Genomic DNA, 18,999 nt, shown 5'->3' with positions numbered 1-18,999 from the left:
GCAGGCTATCTTGGAAGAATTTCTAGCTCAGTGAGCAGCCAGACTTTAACAATGGCTGTTTTCAAATTCTTCCTCCCACACGCATCACTGCAAAGGTAGAGATAACTGGCTATGCTTTGAGGTTTCTGCATATCTCACTAGACCTCCTATACTGCTGCCCTGACAATGCATCATATTTGGAAAAGCAATTCACAAAAATTTCCAAGTTGAAAGCCTCTTCTCAACACTTCATTCACACAACCATTCAGAGAGGGGCCTAGAGGCTAGAACAGTTAGAAATAAAATCTCTGGGTACCTTTCTGAAAAGGATTTGCAGTAATTTTGAGGGCACAGTTAGAAACCTAATTATCTCTGTGGGATGATTCAGCTCCTTTAAATGAAAGAAACCTGTCTAAATTCAGCAAAAAGAATGAGGAGTACTTGTGGCACCTTAGAGACTAAAATTTATTTGGGCATAAGCTTTCGTGGGCTAAAACCCACTTCATAGCCCACGAAAGCTTATGCCCAAATAAATTTTAGTCTCTAAGGTGCCACAAGTACTCCTCATTCTTTTTGCTGATACAGACTAACACGGCTACCACTCTCAAACCTGTCTAAATTCAGTGTAAGCATTTCTAATGGCAGTAGTACCTAGGCACCAGATTCGTTTTCTCAACATGGCTTACTGCAATGCAACATACGTGGAAACGTGAATTATATTTAATGTACAAATTGCAGTTAGTTCTTTTGTGCCCTATTCAAGAGATTGTGAATTTCTTCCTTATCCTAAGCTAGAGAAACACCCTATATTTGACATGCACTGCAGATTTCTAAACACTAAACTGATGGAAATATATTTGTGTCTAATTTACCAGGATGTTCTTAAGATGCATATCAGATATTTAATGAAAAATCGGTTCCTTACTTGTGTTACTAACATCAAAAATCAAAACCACAATTCTATACATCTTAAACTTTGTAAAAATCTTTCACAAGACAAATATATGGAGATCTGAAATTACTTAATGGGGTCCATTCAAAACCTGTTTTTTCCATCATTTATTGGCAAATTAAGAGAAATCCTGTCATGATTATACAACACTACTGAATTTGAAGGCAATAGTCCAACATTAAAAAATAAAATACATGAATTAATACATAGATCCAAATCCAAACCAAAACTCTGGATCCAAATGACTCCTACCTTTTTTTTGACAAGGAAGAGGTGAGATTTGAACTCAGATATAGTCTTTACAAGTAGGCCCCAATATTTCTAAATTGGTCTAGATCAAGATGTCCCTGGAACTTTGGGTTATTTGTTATTCAGATATTAATCTTTATTTTTATGTAGGGTTAAAATTTTTATTAAATGTGTCAGATTTATCAGTGGTCTTCCATTAGGATCCTGTTATGTATGATGAGCCTTTTTCGGGTAACCACTTAAGTGGGTGCTGGAAGTCAGTGAGATGTATGCTTGTTCTGAAGTGGTTTCCTGAATCTGTGCCTGGTACTGAAAAAAACTGGAAAGCAGCAGGAGTAAAGGTAAACTCAGATGAATCTTATTATCCATCCACAGCCAAAAGATGATCAGTGTGTGTTTATTTTTGTTAGTATTGCCTAAGTATTTAAGAAAGAGTAACTCATGAGGCGAATCCACTTATGTTTCCTTAATAATTGCTCAAGTATTCTCCCAGTAGTGTGTGGCCTCATCAGATTCCAGAAAAGCCACTTGCCATAAGCTGCTGTCCTGCACACTTGTGGCACAGTTGAAAACCAAAAAAGAATTTGCTACAATGTATCACCCATGAACTTGAATAGGAATATTGAAACTTACATGGAATGTAGTTTAGCACATATGAACATACTGAGGCAAAATTAACTCTTTTCTTATTAAATTCACACACTATAAAAAGCACACATCTAAGAACTACAATGAATATTGTTGAATTCCCCTCCCCTGGATGTTTCAAAAAAAGGACAGAGTCCCCTCACATGGGGCTTATACATAGAACAGGAGTTGTACAGGAAGGATCTACTCCCATTACATTGAATTTTTATACCACGTTTTTTAAATAAAGAAATATAAATGGTTAAGGAGAGGCACCACTTTCTCTGCTTGAAGAGCACTGTAGTCCCTAGGTCTTTCAATCTGCTGTCGGAATAAACCCATGACTTAGACTGGGGTAGTCAATCATTTTTTGTCAAGGTCCAAATGTCTTGATCAAGGTATAGTAAAGGTCCAGACTCCAGAGAACATAATAGTAATAAAAAAAATGATGATACTAAATAAATAAATAAAAAGATTTCTGGGTCCATTCAAAAGCATCTGATGGTCTGGGTTTGGTCCACGGTCTGCCTATTGACTACCCCTGACTTAGGCTGTGTAATATATTCATATCTGGCTAGGAAATCATAAACCAGGTTTGAGTTTGGGGTGAGGGGGCAAACTATGGCATTCCACAGGTTTTCCACTGGACAATAGATCATTTTTTGTAGTGGAAAATGGAAGGATTTTTCACTCAGACTGTCCTATTTCAGAAAATGTTCTGAAATATGCATTGTCTATAACTACTACAATTTAAGGCTTAGCCCTAAATTTCCTGACTTTTATCAAATTCTCCAGACGTTCTTTGCATGTGCATTTCCAGCAATTCTTCAATGCCCTGTTTTCATTTGCATACTTCTCTGTGCTAATAGAACAAGAATTCAGCCAAGCTTTAAACTGCATATTAGTTCTCCTTAAAATATGCATCATTCCCTCACAGTAGCCCATTAAGCACAGTAAAATCCATATTTGCTTGACAGATGGTAACATTCCTTTGGAATCGTTCTATTCTGTCCTGCCAATGCACTTACCAGGCTCAGGTTGATCCAAGTAATAAAAATCCTTATGAGGGAAATGTGTTGCTAGTCTCAGACCAGTGCCCAGTGGACACGTGCACATTACAAAAAACTATCCCCACAGTTAGTACCTTGTTAGCAGCAAAGGACTGAAGTGGGAGAGAGAGTGAGCTGCAATTCTTACTGCTCAAATGCCTGGTCCTAAGCCCAGTGAAGCTGATTTCAATGGGCTTTGGATTAGGTCCTAGAAGAGTTTCTTTCTTGCCGTACTAGCAGCATTAAGTTCCAACGTACCAGCTGGGCCACAGAGACTGAGACAAAAGTAAGCTCATTTCAACTTATTCAGAATTTCACAGCTAAGAGTTGGAAGCACGTGAAGGAAGTAGGGGAAGTCTACAGTGTCCCTGCTGCAACTGTTCTGCAATCAGAGCACCACAAGGGGGCAGGCCCCCACACCCAACACACTCAATAAAATGTTGGCCCCTGGCTGGTAGTGCTGCTGCTGTGATCTCAGAGGAAGCATGAGGCCAAGCCGGCAAGTCTCCTCCCCCTGCCCATAGACATTGGCAACCACTGGGGAGCATGCTGCTTCTGCTGCCAATTGGCAAGGGCAACACTGTCTCTTCGGAGCTCCCCACACACTGCTGAAGTCTCAGAGCTGGCTCTGGGGATGCTGTGCGGGAGGAAGGATGCTGAGGAGTTGGCCTTGAGATGCCATGGGGAAGGGAGATATTGAGGAGCTAGCTCTGGGAGTGCCGGTCCCAGGGAGAGGGCAGTGATGGCATGGAGAACAGCATTGCCACTGCCAGGCCTTATTCACTGTGCAGGTCCCACCCAGGAGCTCAAACTCCGCTGCTGAAGCCAATACTGTTTGGTACAATTTGGGGAAATATTTGGTCCATTTTTTAGACTTCACCCAATTCCTCCCTGCTAGAGATCCCCAAGTGGCGGCACTGTCTGTGATAGAAGACTCAAGTCCCAGGAGTTAAAGGGTTTTCATGAGCACCAAACCCAGTAAAGCTTTGGTGAAGGCAGTAGGTGCATCTATTCACCACACACGAGACCTTCAGCTTTGTACCTAAATCCAAGACAGTCCAGATGTATTTAGCTGTAAAACATCACGGAAAGAACTGAAGCCATTTTTGAGTTTCAAGCGCACAACGAAAACTTCACTGGTGGGTCTGTCTTTTTAAACCCTTTGTCACTGACACAGCCAGAGAGATATTGTGATTAAATCATAGGGAGGCAAAAGGAAGCCCCGTTTGGAAGAGGATCTTTACACCTTGAACATTGTGGTGCTATTTTGTTGGTCTATTTTTTAATAGCTAGGCTGCAAAACCACAGGAATGGAGAGAGGCTATTTTCCATTTTTAATGGAAGTGAATTTGGTGACAAACACCACTGCCTGGGGCAGGCTGCGCAGTCTTTCTAAACAGTGAGAAAATGCTTCATTTCTGCACTGTGAACATCTGCCATTAGCTTAGTCCAAGCAGGAGCTGCCAGCTGAGAAGTGCTTTTGTGATAAGAACAAATCACTATTCATTGGTCACCTACATGTTAGTAGCCAGGATTTAACCTTGAGACATCAGAATTCAGAGGCCATTGCATCAGTTCTTGCCCTAGCACAATAAAGGAAATGATAATGGAATTGGTGAAAGCCTTGAACATTTGTGGCTGTAGGCTTCCAGTATCCTCATTGTCACATTTACAGGCTTCCCGAATGAATTTCACAGGAATCCAGCATCCAATACACCAGCTCGGAATCATTAAATAAAATAACTCTCTGCCATGGACTATATACAACAATCAGAGAATTTGTACACCAAGCTGACAACTTTATCCCCCAAGGAATGTGTCCTTTCCCAATTTTGGGGGATTGCCTAACATGCCACATGAAACAGCGTAAGAAACTCTGCAATTTGCTGATGGTAGCTTAGGTTCCGATTTATCACCACAGTATCTGAGTGCCTCACATTCTTCAATGTATTTATCCTCACAACTTCCATGTGAGTTAAGGCAATGCTACCATCCCTATTGTACAGATGAGGAAACGGAGGCTTGGAGAGACTGAGTGACATGCCCAGGAGCACACAGGGAGTCTGTGGAAAGCAGGTGGTTGAACCCAACTCTACCTTGTCCCAGGCTAGTGCCTGAACCACTGCATCATGCTTGCACTACTCTGTGGACCCTTGTGTTATTGCAGAGCACTGATGACTTCAGCAAGGCTTCACGTGAGAGCAGGGGTCCCCCTACATGTTGCTGTTTGCAGGGTCTAGTCCCCAGTTTTTTCCTATGTTCTCTACATCCAAGCATAGAACAGCAACAAACAGAAGATCCTGCTTCCACTGAAGCCAGAGGGACCTTCATCACTGGTTTCAGTGGGAACAAGCAGGATTTCAGGAACCTAAAGATTATTGAACAGCAGTTATGCTAAGCCATTGGAGGTTTTCATTTATCTTCCTCTATATACATTTAACAAGAGGCATTTATACAAGCAAGAATACATGAAATAGGAAAGAACACATATGCCACCATGTGGACAAGTGAAGTAGCAAGACAACCACAACATAGATCAGAGGCTATAAAGAAATCTTAATATTAAAATAAATATTTGGTGTCTCTGCAAGCACAAGCAAGAGGAATCATTGTATCTAAAGACAGTTTGATGCACAGCTGGGCTCAATGGCAGCAGCAGTGGAGTAACAGCCCATTTTCCAGACAAAGCCTTTGGATATATTTTGCTGATGAGGATCCGACTGTGAAAAGTGACAGTTCGTATACCAGATCTGAAAATCTCTGCAAAATATTTTTTCGCAATTTTTAAACAAATTTTCTGCAATGAGATATTTTATAGGAACCAGAATAGAAGTTTAAAGGAAATATATGCCCCAAGGCATCGCTTATTTCCAAGAGCAGTGTAGATGTTGCTAGGGTTAAAAAATATTCATTTTGAAAGCAGCCCCATGTTATAGGTCTAGAGCTTTGTCTCCACACAAATTTGCAAACTGGTTTAACTTAAACTGCTAAGAAATCCTGTGTGGACCCTTTTTGATCTAAGAGTGGCTTATTTCTATTTAATCTAAGCCTGTTCCTAAATGATTAAATCTATTCTGGTTTATCTTTAAACAGGTATGGAAGTGTCCATACAGTCTTTTGTAGCTGTTGAACTAGTTCAGTTTAAAAAAACACACCTTAAGTTAAACAGGTGCAGCTTTCACAGACATACCATGGACAAGCCAAGACAAATGATTATGCTTTTAAGTGAATAAAAGGTGTCCCCTTACACTGCTTGGAAGCTCACAAAGAACTCTGAACGCCATCTCCTCGTTTTAATAATCCCTGCCACGTGAAATAAGAAAGACTTTGTTCAGGTACTTATCTTTACCCACAGGAAATGATTCTACTTTACCTGATGAAAAAGTCACTTCTTTTTGCCAATTTCATCCAGAGGAAAAGCTGGCTGTGGAAGCAATCAGTAACTACCTCACCACCACTGTGATCAGCCAGCCCAAGCCTCATTAATGCAAATAGCTACAGGTGTGGTAATAAGTAGTCAATGAGAGTGGGGGTCCAGGGAGTGCAGGCTGAATCGGGATTTCTTCTCACAGCTTTACACAGGCATCTCATTAGCAGGGCTCCTACTTCCCAAAAGGGAGGTCCTGATCTAAGGAAGCAACCCCACTTGACATGAGGCACCCATGTAACACTGGGAGAGGAAGACATAGATTCTGCCTGCATGCCAGGGATCAGATCCTCAGCTGGTATAAATTAGTGTAAAACCAATGAACTCAATGAAGTTGTGCTGCTTTATACTAGCTGATGATCTGCCCCAGGATTCTGGAAAGCTGAAATCCATGGTTATTTTCCTTTTACTAAGAAAGGTTTTATTTTGTGCTCCTCCAATCAATCTCTCTTCTCCATGTACCAAGCTCACTCCATTGGTGACAAGGGGCTTACTACCTTCATGCTACCAATACATTTCTTAAAACAAAATTCTATGTTATGGATCATACTCAGTGGAGGACTGTGCAGCTCACTGCAATACATACTGATTCATTCACAAGGGGAAGCACATTATCCTATTATCATTGGCGATAACATTTTAACAACTTAAAAAAAAAAAAAAAAACGCCCGGAATCCTTAAGTCAAGACCTATAATTTGAGAGTGGTCAGGCCTGGCTATCTTACAATTTAAACTATTCACATATGGTTTCATGATTAATGTTATCTTTGCTGTGTTTTATCACTGATTTTCTTCTCCCACAAGTAGAATTATACTACTGGCTAATCTCTATTTAAGATATTAGGATTGATAAGGGAACTCAATGTCCTTTTACCAAAAATACCTCAAACCAGCTGTCACTAAAATAGACTAGACAAGGGCATTTTCTCATTCACACAGTCTGTATCATTGGATGATAGATTGCATTTATGCTGAATTATTTTAAGTCTATTTGAAGCATCGTCTTTTGTTGCTAGAGATCTCACAAAACACAAAGTTGTTTGTACTGTTGCTGTAGCCATGTTGGTACCAGTATATTAGAGAGACAAGGTAGTCTAGGTAATCTCTTTTATTCGACCAACTTTGGTTGGTGACAGATAGCTTTTGAGCTACACAGAGCTCTTCTTCAGGTCTCAAGAAGAGTTGTGTAGCTCAAAAGCTTGTCTCATTCACCAACCAAAGCTGGACCAATAAAAGACATTACCTCTCCCACCTTGTCTCTTTAAAACAAGAAGTTTTTTTTTTTTTAATGTTACTCCAAAGTAAATTATACAGCATGGGGACCAAGGAACCAGAGTCTAGACTGGTGTCAATATAAGCAGTGTTTGGGGATTTTTTAAATATATATATTTTTCAAGGCCTCTTCTCTCCCACCGCCTTCTCCAAGTCTATGTTAATTTAAAAGTAGCAACTCAGATACTCCATTTGTTGAATACAGACAAATGGAAACATTGGAGAGGAATGTCCTTTAAAAGGGATAAAGCTCTCTTACGACAAACTGCAGATACACATATTATCAATATTTTTCAGTGCTAGGTTCTTTGGTTATGATTATAGTAGTCATAATATGCACAGAACTCTCATCAGAGCAATTTAACCTGTTTACTTTGTAGGAAAAAATAAAACTAGACAGATAATTATATTAAAATGCTTTAGCAGCAGTTGCATATGCAAATAACTACAAGATCAGGTGGTAATTATGGATAAGAAAAGATCAGTAGAAGTGAAGATTCTCTGTAAACTAGAGCTTGGCAAGCAATAAAAAAAACTTATGAAAATATGTTTGAATTTGTAAATTAGTGCTTTTGATATGTTTACACTACTTTCATGTTGGCTTTCCATACAGTTTTCAACTGAGTTTTATTAACATCAACACTCTCACAGATGAATTTTAAGTTTGCATATTAAAATACTCCCTGAAATCAATTTTGTAACTTGCTTCACATTTGAAACCGGATGAGTTACGCTCTTCCATTCAAAGAACAGAAACACTATCATGCCCTTCATTCATGTGACCAGTCTCAACTAAATAGAGCTTGTTGGAAAGCTCTAGAGTTGGAAAGTTGAAATTTACTTGTGGGCATACTCAAAATGGAAAAAGTATAACAAATTGAATTGTCACTTTATTCATTCAGCTTTAGTGTAATATAAATCTGAACATTCTGCATATTATAAATAGGAAGATGAAGCAATTATTTGTTGGCTTATTAAATGTTTGTGAATCTTTATTCAGTAGTGATGAGTTTTACTACATAACTAGTATTGGATTTTAATAGATTCAGAGATATTAATATGCACCACTCCATAGAATACATGCCATTCCTCTGCATGATACCTCAGTCTCTGCATTACTCAGCGAAGGAAAGAGCCCTGGTAAGTTAATTAGACTCAACACTTTAAGGTTAGTGGGACTCTTAATAGGCTTAACCCTTTACCTTCCTTCTATAATCTTCATTTAGATTTGTTTTGCACTACTGATCTGACTCAGGTTGTTTACAGTCAACTGAAGGACTGCCCAAGTCAGGGAGAAGAGAGAATAAACTAGGGTGAAAAGAAGACTTCAATACATAGCTGGAAAGCATTACTTCTATTTGTTCTCTGAAACCTCTAAATTTCCATATATAAGACAATGAGCCTTTCTAGTGCTAGATTAGAGGTGTACAGACATTGGATTTTTTAAATTCACTTAGAGAATGAAAAACATTCCAACTGCTATTTTTAAAATCTTTGCCACAGGTGAGAAAATTTGAAATAATTTGTATAGTTTGATGTATTAGTGATGAAGCATAAATTATATTGACAAAACTTAAAAAAGACTAAATAGAATAAAGGCTATAAAATAGAGATAGTAGAAATTGGTGATGGTGGAAATTGTGAAAAAAATTCAAAATAAAAAATGAATAGCTCTCTTTTCCTTCCAGATTTCACTTCAGTTTTACAATGAAAAATTTAAAATCATAATGAATGGTAGTTTTGTTTTTAAAAAAGTGCATTTTGGTTTACTTCCCTCTGACTTTTTCATTTATAGTGTTAAGAGTATGTTATTACTGCTGCAAGTAGTTGGTTAAACACCATGATTATCAAGTTCTGTTGATTTTTTGGACTCTAATGCAATTAACCATATATTAAAACATCTTTCATTTATTAATCCTTTATAAACGGAACCTTACTACAGTACAAAATGTGACCAAAAGAAAGTTGCTATGACCTTAAATAAAATCAATGTAAGAAATACATAGGTTCCCAAATGATCTTAGTTTCATGTTAGAGTAGATTATGCATGTATCCCACAATTCTACAAAGAAATGAAATTTAAAGAAACTGAAAACTAAGAATATTTAAGAATATTTACTCAGAGGCAGTCAATTCAAAACTATTTACATCCTTACCCTACACCTGATTCTATTACCTCTCGCTGATTTATCTTTAAATAGCTTTTGCATGTTTGTTTTAAAATGCACATTCTAAAAATACTCAGTTCCAAGCACTCTCATCCATTTCTATGAAGTACCTAATCTCAAAATGAGGAAACTAACTCAATCCAGTTCTACTATAAAGAACATTTTCATATTCCCTATGCACATAGATGGTCCTTAAAAGAAAGGTTGCAACTGACTTTTGTGCTGTTTCAAGCATTTAGTATTTCTAAAGCAGCATGTTAATATTTCAAGTCAAACATCAGCACACCTAGTACCCAAACACTAAAGTCCAAACATCTTGACACCTCAAGGAAAAGGGACAAACAGTGCATTTGACAAACCTGTGCATGTATCCTGAGCACTGAATTTGGGCAGATGTGTCTTATTAAGCCTGGATCCTAAAGCATAGTGTTTCCATTTTCTTATTAAAGATCCAACAAAAGTCAGGGGGCTACTTTAGTTACAGAATAATCATCAGAGAGGGCACTCACCTGAGAGATTATTCCTACACAGTGGTTCCCAAGGAAGGCAAATTCACCTTCCCCACAATCAACAATGGACTCTAGTTACTACAGGTTTCAGTGGTAGCTGAGTTACTCTGTATCAGCAAAAAAACTGAGGAGTCCTTGTGGCACCTTAGAGACTAACAAATTAATTTGGGCATAAGTTTTCATGGGCTAGAACCCATCTGATGAAGTGCATTCTAGCCCACGAAAACTTATGCCCAAATAAATTTGTTAGTCTCTAAGGTGCCACAAAGGACTCCTCGTTTTTTTTTTTTAGTTACTACAGCTATCAATCTGGTGTCTTCCATTGTCACTGCATTCACTTAAAACATTGTCCCTTTTTCTGAGCAGTATACAATGCAGGATCAGGGCCTTCCCTCTCTTAAATCCATGTTTCATTCCTTTTGTAAAGTCACATATTTGGCATACTACAGGGGTTTAGAGTGTGATCACTTTGTCTGCCTCTCTAGTTTAAACATCTTGTAACCATCCTTTAAAATGCAACTTTTGGAAGGCATGACGTTATGAGTGTGATATAATATCTCACTGAAAGATGACAGGGTCAGAAAGAGTTAATTAACTCATCGACTGACCTGACCCATGGGTGAACTTTGGAGACTGGCTAGGAAGATAGGTAAATGAATAGAGCTTTGAAATGCAAGTCTGCATTGTTAGAGATCTCAAGGGTAGATGTTTGCTCAGGTCTAGTGATGTAAGCAAACAAGTCTTGTCTATTGCTATAACTTTAATTCAAAGATCAAAAAAGAAATATTAACATTTATGATAATACTTGAGTGAAATAGTATTATTGTCTATATGTCTCTTTGAAGGTTGCGGTAACCTGTATCTGAACTGTTTAATGGATAAATTACCCTGTGCTACTTGCCAGGCTGTTTGGAAGGAGAATTAAGCCTATTGTTTTCTCAGACTGAAAGGCAGCTGGAAATGTATAAGAACCTTGGGACATGATCCTACTTCATCTCAGATCTGCTTTGGGTTTCAAGAGGGGGAAACTTTAAGCCATAAGGATTGAGATCCCCAGTCACTGACTGGAGCCACCCTGAATATGGATATTGGACTATAACCTATGGATTATTTCTAAAAGGACTTTTGACAAATACAAGATCACCTCTGCTATGTATCTGAACCTCAAGAATTGAATTCAAATCTGTATGTATATTGATCTTTTACCCAACACACTTTCTCTTTTCTTTTTAAATAAATTTTAGCTTAGTTAATAAGAATTGACTATAGTGTGTATTTTGGGTAAGATCTCAGTTATAATTGAACCTGGGTATGTGGCTGATCCTTTGGGATTGGAAGAACCTTTTATTTTATATGATGAGATAAGATTTTCAGTAATCATCATCACATCTGACAGGTGTGTTTGGATGGAGACCTGAGGCTGGGTACTTTAAGGGAACTGCATTGTTTGGATTTCTAAGTAACCAGTGAGGTACTATAGAAGCTGTTTGGTGCTGGCTTGGTAAATCTAAGTATTGGAATAACCACCAGCTTTTGGGGTTTGTCTGCCCTGTTTTGTTTGCAGTTCACCCTGACTGAGTGACCTCAGCTGTCTCCCTGGGCAGCACCGTCACAGAAGGGTCTTCTGAGTTTGCCACAATAGGCGAGAGAACATAGTAACAGCTATCTAATACTCCACTGAGAAGCTTAAAACATCAGAACCTGAACCCACATATCCTTTTCATAGGGAACTTTCATTGATTTCAGCTTTAAGACCCCCATCCTGCCAACTGAATCACTTATGCCTGCTCAGAACTAGATTGAAGTTAATTGAAACTGCATGTAGCTCATTGCAATATTGGAGCCTTAATAAATTTGTTAATCTCAACCTGTGGAGAGAAAGGGATATCTTAGATATGAACACTATCTCAAGTAATTTTTTTTTTTTTTTTTTTTTTACACTATTTTCACTCTAAAAACTCTCAAGGTCCCTGGCAGTGCCAGAGAAGAAAGTTGCTTTAAACTCTGGACTTCACAATGAGTTCTAGCCTTTGAGAGTTTTGTATTGAGTTAGGAGATTAAAAACCCTACTTTCCTATTTACCGAAGCTGGGCTGCCAAACTACTGTAAAATTAAACAGGCTCCTGAGCATAAATATAAATAAAACCCATGTCTTTTACTACAGACTATCATCAAGCCTAGAGTATTTGTGGTCAAGTGCTACATAGGGAGACAGGAAATCTTGATATCACATCAGAGTTTCTCTATTACCTCCGCTTAAGTCACTTAGGGCCCAAGGATCCATGTTTCAGAGGTTTAGAACACCACAAACTGCAACTGAAATAAATAGGAGCCACTCCCTTAAACATTCTCTGACCTCAGAGTCAAACTAGGCCCTCCCCTCCTAATTCACCTCTACAGTCACACCTGTGCAGCCCTATTGTCTGCGGCTTCTTGGCAGGGCCGGCTCCAGGCACCAGCCCTCCAAGCGTGTGCTTGGGGCAGCACCTGGAGGGAAGCGGCGCTCACCCGGGGAGAACGGGGCCCCGGACGGGCTCGCCGCCCTCCTCCCGGTGCTCCGGCCGGTCGGGGAGAGCGGGGCCGTGGCCGCGCTCCCCGCCGGGGGGCGGCAGAACCCTTTTTTGCCTGGGGCAGCAAAAAAACCAGAGCTGGACCTGCTTCTTGGCACAGATGTATGAGATTAGAAGAATTCCATGCATGATGCAAGAGAAGAACTAGAGTACAGCTCCCTCTCCCACTTTCTGTTGGCTGTTCAGGGCTAACAAATAAAAACAAAACATCTAATGTGAGCAGATGTCTCTCTGAAAAGTGAGCAAGTAAAAAATTGCCCCTTCTTACCTGACTAATCTTTTCTTTGTATGTTTTCAGAGTGGAACTGCACTTCAGGGGGTAGAAAAAGCTTAGCTGTTTTGAGATAACAAAATGCAGCAACTATCCACACATTCTAAATGTGCAAAATCCACTGCCAGGAGTCACAAGTATCAGGACAGACAATTTTGGTTAAAGTGGGCCAGCTACTCAGTCTCTGATTTACCCAGGTACATCCATAACAGGTTTAGAAATGCAATAGCAACAGTGGAATTTAATAGATATTTGAAAATTATGACTTTTTCCATTTTCTGGATAAGGTCAAATCAATCAAGAGTCATATTTCTCTGAAAGAGCAGCTAGCCTATCATGCAATATACTGTATCACTGCAATCAGAGCACAGGCATATGATTCTATCATCATTCTCAGAACATTTGCTTAATGTAAAAAACACTCAAGTTGTTCAATGAACTCAAGGAAATGGAGTATCTTGGGATCTCACGTTATAATGAAAATGAATGTCCCAGTATTGCTTTACTAGTTTAATCCACAGTAGAACGCCAATATGCAACTAGACAGAGATGTAATGCAATTTTGAGAGGGGTAAATCGATCTGGAACGTTACACTTCACTATGAATTATGCATGATCACTGCATTTTACTGTATTTCAACAAGAAAGATTGTTATGCAAAATACTAGGAAGTCATAAAGGAAAATTATTATACATAGCATGAAGTTCATAAGCTGAATCCCTGCTGTAGAACTCCATCAGGTTTTAGAGGCATTAAAATGCTGAAAGCAAAGCAATATGCTTCACTGCCACTCCCTGACCAGCAGGGCCGGCTCCAGCTTTTCTGCCGCCCCAAGAGGCAAAAAATAAAATAAAATAAAAAAAAAAGTGGCAGCATTTCGGCAGCAGCTCAACTGCGCCGCTGCTTCTGCGGCAGTTTGGGAGCTGGTCCTCCCTCTCTTCCTCTTCGGCGGCAGCTCAAAGAGGAAGAGAGGGAATGGGGGACCCGCTGCCAAATTTCTGCTGAAGACCCGGACGTCCCACCCCGATACCGGACGTATTGCCGCCCCTTTGAATTGGCCGCCCCAAGCACCTGCTTGCTACGCTGGTGCCTGGAGCCGTCCCTGCATACCAACAACTAGTAGACCCCAATCTTTCTGCTCCTCCTTGTCATGCTTCAGCAGTGCCCCTCCCTTGGGAAGCTGAAATGCCTTCTGCTCCTAGCTTGAGAGCCAAGAAGAGCACTTCATAGTGCCTAGAGCTTGACTGTGAGCCAAAGGCCAGTAGCAAACAGAAAGGTGCCACAGTCCATAAGAACGAGTGATTAAAGGGAGAGAAGGGGAAAACTGAGGAGTGAGAGAGAAGGGGGAGGTGGGAAAGCAGGTGAAGAAGGAGAGCATGATGGAGAAAGACACCCTACCTTGTGGTACAACTCTCTATAACCTCTTTTGTCTCTCAAACTGCTGTGCTTCTAGAATTCCCTGTATTTGCCCAGAGCCTGAGTTGAATTTAGCCCTGCCATTTTACTCCATCAGATACACCTGTGAGGTGGTCCAAGGGTACATCTACACAGCAAAAAAAGGACAGTGAGTCTTAGGGCAGGTCTTCACTATGGGGGGGGGGGGGGTCGATTTAAGATACGCAAATTCAGCTACGTGAATAGCGTAGCTGAATTCAACCTATCGGAGCCGACTTACCCTGCTGTGAGGACGGCGGCAAAATCGACCTCCGCGGCTCCCCGTCGACAGCGCTTACTCCCACCTCCGCTGGTGGAGTAAGAGCGTCGATTCGGGGATCGATTGTCGCATCCCGACGAGACGCGATAATTCGATCCCCGAGCGATTGATTTATACCCGCTGATTCAGGCGGGTAGTATAGACCTAGCCTTAGAGCCCAGGGTAACTGACTCGGGCTCACAGGGCTGGCACTGTGGGAGACAAAATAGCAGCGTAGATATTCTGGCACAGGGTAGAGCCTGGGCTCTGAGACTCTCCTCCCTCACCAGGTTTCACAGGCTGGGCTCTGGCCCAAGTCCAAACATTTGCTGTTTTTAGCCCTGAAGTGCAGCTCCATGAGCCTGAGTCAGTCAACCTGAGTGCTGAAACTTGCTGCCACAGGCCTGTTTTTGCTGTGTAGATGTACCCTGAGAGGGAATTAACTGACTGCTACCAGCAAGCAGAGCATCTGGACCTTGCCACAGCCCTTTGTAATACAATGTGAGGCCTATCACCTGCTGTTTTGTTCCTCATTCCCTCTGCCAGCAGTGATCTTCCAAGTGTATTTCCTTTTGTTAGGACTTGGAAAGACTGGAGCTTATTGTCTGATCCTAATTGAGACTTCTGCAAACACACAAAGTGTGGACTTTTCTGAGCTTAGCTCTGAACTGGGAAAATAATGAAAGGTTTGCTAAAACAGAATCCTGCATGAATCAATTGCGCAACAAAGCCCAGTCTCAAAGGGAGGAGCGTCTTTTCAAGAGCTCCAAATGCTGACTGCCAATAACTAAGGCCTGGTCTACACTACGACTTTAATTCAGATTTATCAGCTTTAATTCGAATTAACCCTGTAACCGTCCACACAACGACGCCATTTAATTCGATGTAAAGGGACCTTTAAATCGATTTCTGTACTCCACCCCAACGAGCGGAGTAGCGCCAAAATCGATTTTAGCAATTCGAATTAGGGTTAGTGTGGCCGCAATTCGATGGTATTGGCCTCCGGGAGCTATCCCACAGTGCATCATTGTGACCGCTCTGGACAGCAATCTGAACTCGGATGCACTGGCCAGGTAGACAGGAAAAGCCCCGCGAACATTTGAACTTCATTTCCTGTTTGCCCAGCGTGGAGAGCACAGGTGACCACAGATACCTCATCAGCACAGGTAACCATGCAGGCTGATAATCGAAAAAGAGCACCAGCATGGACCGTGAGGGAGGTACTGGATCTGATCGCTGTATGGGGAGAGGATTCAGTGCTTGCAGAACTTCGTTCTAAAAGACGAAATGCAAAAACTTTTGAAAAAATTTCCAAGGGCATGATGGAGAGAGGCCACAATAGGGACTCTGAGCAGTGCCGCGTGAAGGTCAAGGAGCTCAGACAAGCCTATCAAAAAACAAAGGAGGCAAACGGTCGCTCCGGGTCAGAGCCGCGGACATGCCGCTACTACGCCGAGCTGCATGCAATTCTAGGGGGGGCTGCCACCACTACCCCACCTTTGTTCGTGGATTCTGGGTCGGGGATAGTCTCGACGCCTGAGGATTCTGCCGATGGGGTAGAGGAGGAGGAGGAGGAGGATGAGCTTGCAGAGAGCACACAGCACTCCGTTCTCCCCAACAGCCAGGATCTTTTTATCACCCTGACTGAAGTACCCTCCCAAGCCTCCCAAGCCAGTACCCAAGACTCTGACCCCATGGAAGGGACCTCAGGTGAGTTTACCTTTTAAAATATAAAACTTGTTTTAAAAGCAAACGGTTTTTAATGATTACTTTGCCTGACTTTGCATTCGCGGTCAGTTCAGCTACTGGAAAAGTCTGTAGCTACTGGAAAAGTCTGTTAACGTGTATGGGGATGGAGCGGAAATCCTCCAGGGACATCTCCATGAAGCTCTCCTGGAGGTACTCCGAAAGCCTTGCCAGAAGGTTTCTGGGCAGTGCATCCTTATTCCCTCCTCCATGGTAGGACACTTGACCACGCCATGCTTGCAGCAAGTAATCTGGTATCATTGCCTGACAAAGCCTGGCAGCGTATGGTCCCGGTGTTTGCTGGCATTCAAGCAACATCCGTTCTTTATCTTGTTGTGTAATCCTCAGGAGAGTGATATCACTCCTGGTAACCTGGTTGAAATACGGGAACTTAATTAAGGGGACAGAGGTGGCCGTTCCTACTGGGCTGTTTGCCTGTGGCGGAAAATAAATCCTTCCCTGCAGTTAGCCAAGCGCAGATGGGAAATTGGCCCTGAGTTTTTCGCGTTTGGCTAGCAGGGATCTTCCCTGTTACCAGCCACGTGGTGGGGGGAGGGTACCGTGATCATCCCAGAGAATTCATGGCGAGGGGGGGGGGGAGTCGGCGGCGGGGGGGGGGGGGGTAGTTTGGTGCCTGCAGGGATCTTCCCTGATACCAGCCACACGGTGGGGGGAGGGGTACCGTGATCATCCCAGAGAATTCATGGCGGGGGGGGGGGGGGGTTAGTTTGTTTTCTGGTGCTGCTGAATGTTAACAGAAAAACCGCAGCACTCTACTTGCCTGAAGGGGCCCAGACAAGCCCCCCCCACACTGCCCCCCCCCCAACTGGCTGAGATTGGCCAGGCTTCTGCAGCACTCTACAGGCTATGCTTGGTATGTGGGAAAGGAGGGTGCAGAAGCTGTAAAACAATGGCTTACCATGGCCGCATGCAAGCCGAATTCTGTTGCCCAGACCTGTGATCTCTAGCAGCAAAGCCACAGGCACTCAGCATTAAGAGGCAAAATGCGACCTTGCACAGAAATCACATGTGCTATGTAATGTGAACAGTGTTGGTCACCGTGAAAGAGTATAAGTATTGTTCTGCAAAATGTAGCTTTTAAAACAATTCTCTCTTTTTTCCCCTCCCTACAGCAGCTGCAAATTCCTCAAGCCTCCCTCCTCCATCCCGAAGGTTATCACAGATAAGGCGTCGTAAGAAGACGACGCGGGAGGACATGTTTTCTGAAATTATGCAATCCAGCAGGAGTGACAGAGCTCATCTGAATGAGTGGAAGGAAACAGTTTCAAAGTATAGGAAAGAAGTCAGTGAACGTGAAGAGAGGAGGGACCAATGTGAGGAGAGGAGGGACCAACGTGAGGAGAGGAGGGACGATCGAGATGAGAGATGGCGGCAGGAAGACCAGAGGATGAAGGATGCAACGCTGGGGCTGCTCCGGCGTCTGGTGGAGGTTCAGGAACGGCTGCTGGAAAACAGACTGCCGCTTCAGCCCCTGTTCCACCCTCCCCCCTCCCCATGTTCCGTATCCTCCTCACCCAGACATGTAAGAACGCGGGGGGGGAGGCTCCGTACACCTTCCCATTCCACCCCAGTAGACAGCCCAAGCAAAAGGCTGTCATTTTTTTTTAACCTTTTCTTTGTGGCTTTTTCCTTCCCAGCAATCCTCCTCCCAAATACCACCCGGGTTCCCTCCCTCTTTTTCTAATCTATTAATAAAGAATAAATGATTTTTAAATGATAGTGACTTTATTTGGTTTGAAAGAAAGATGGGGGAAGGGGCAGGGTGGGTTCCTTACAGAAAATCAGTCAGTAAAGGGGGAGGGTTTTCATGAAGGAGAAACAAACAGATATTTCACACGGTAGCCTGGCCAGCCATGAAACTGGTTTTCAAAGCTTCTCTGATGCACAGCGCTTCATGGTGTGATCTTCTAATCGCCCTGGTATCTGGCTGCGCGTAATCAGCAGCCAGGCTATTTGCCTCAGCCTCCCACCCCGCCATAAAGGTGTCCCCCTTACTTTCACAGAGATTGTGGAGCACACAGCAAGCAGAAACAACAATGGGGAGATTTCTTTGGCTGAGGTCAGAGCGAGTCAATAATGAACGCCAGCGACCTTTTAAACGGCCAAATGCACATTCTACCACCATTCTGCACTTGCTTAGCCTGTAGTTAAACAGCTCCTGACTCCTGTCCAGGCTGCCTGTGTATGGCTTCATAAGCCATGGCATTAAGGGGTAGGCTGGGTCCCCAAGAATAACTATGGGCATTTCAACATCCCCAACGGTTATTTTCTGGTCCGGAAAGTAAGTCCCTTGCTGCAGCCCTTTGTGTAAACAGAGTAGTGTTCCTGAAGACGCGAGCGTCATGAACCCTTCCCGCCCAGCCCGCGTTGATGTTGGTGAAACGTCCCTTGTGATCCACAAGTGCTTGCAGCACCATTGAAAAGTACCCCTTGCGGTTTATGTACTCGGTGGCTTGGTGCTCCG

Source organism: Malaclemys terrapin, chromosome 7 (genome assembly GCF_027887155.1).
Source record: "Malaclemys terrapin pileata isolate rMalTer1 chromosome 7, rMalTer1.hap1, whole genome shotgun sequence".
Taxonomy (NCBI): Eukaryota; Metazoa; Chordata; order Testudines; family Emydidae; genus Malaclemys; species Malaclemys terrapin.
This window is presented reverse-complemented; position numbering follows the sequence as displayed.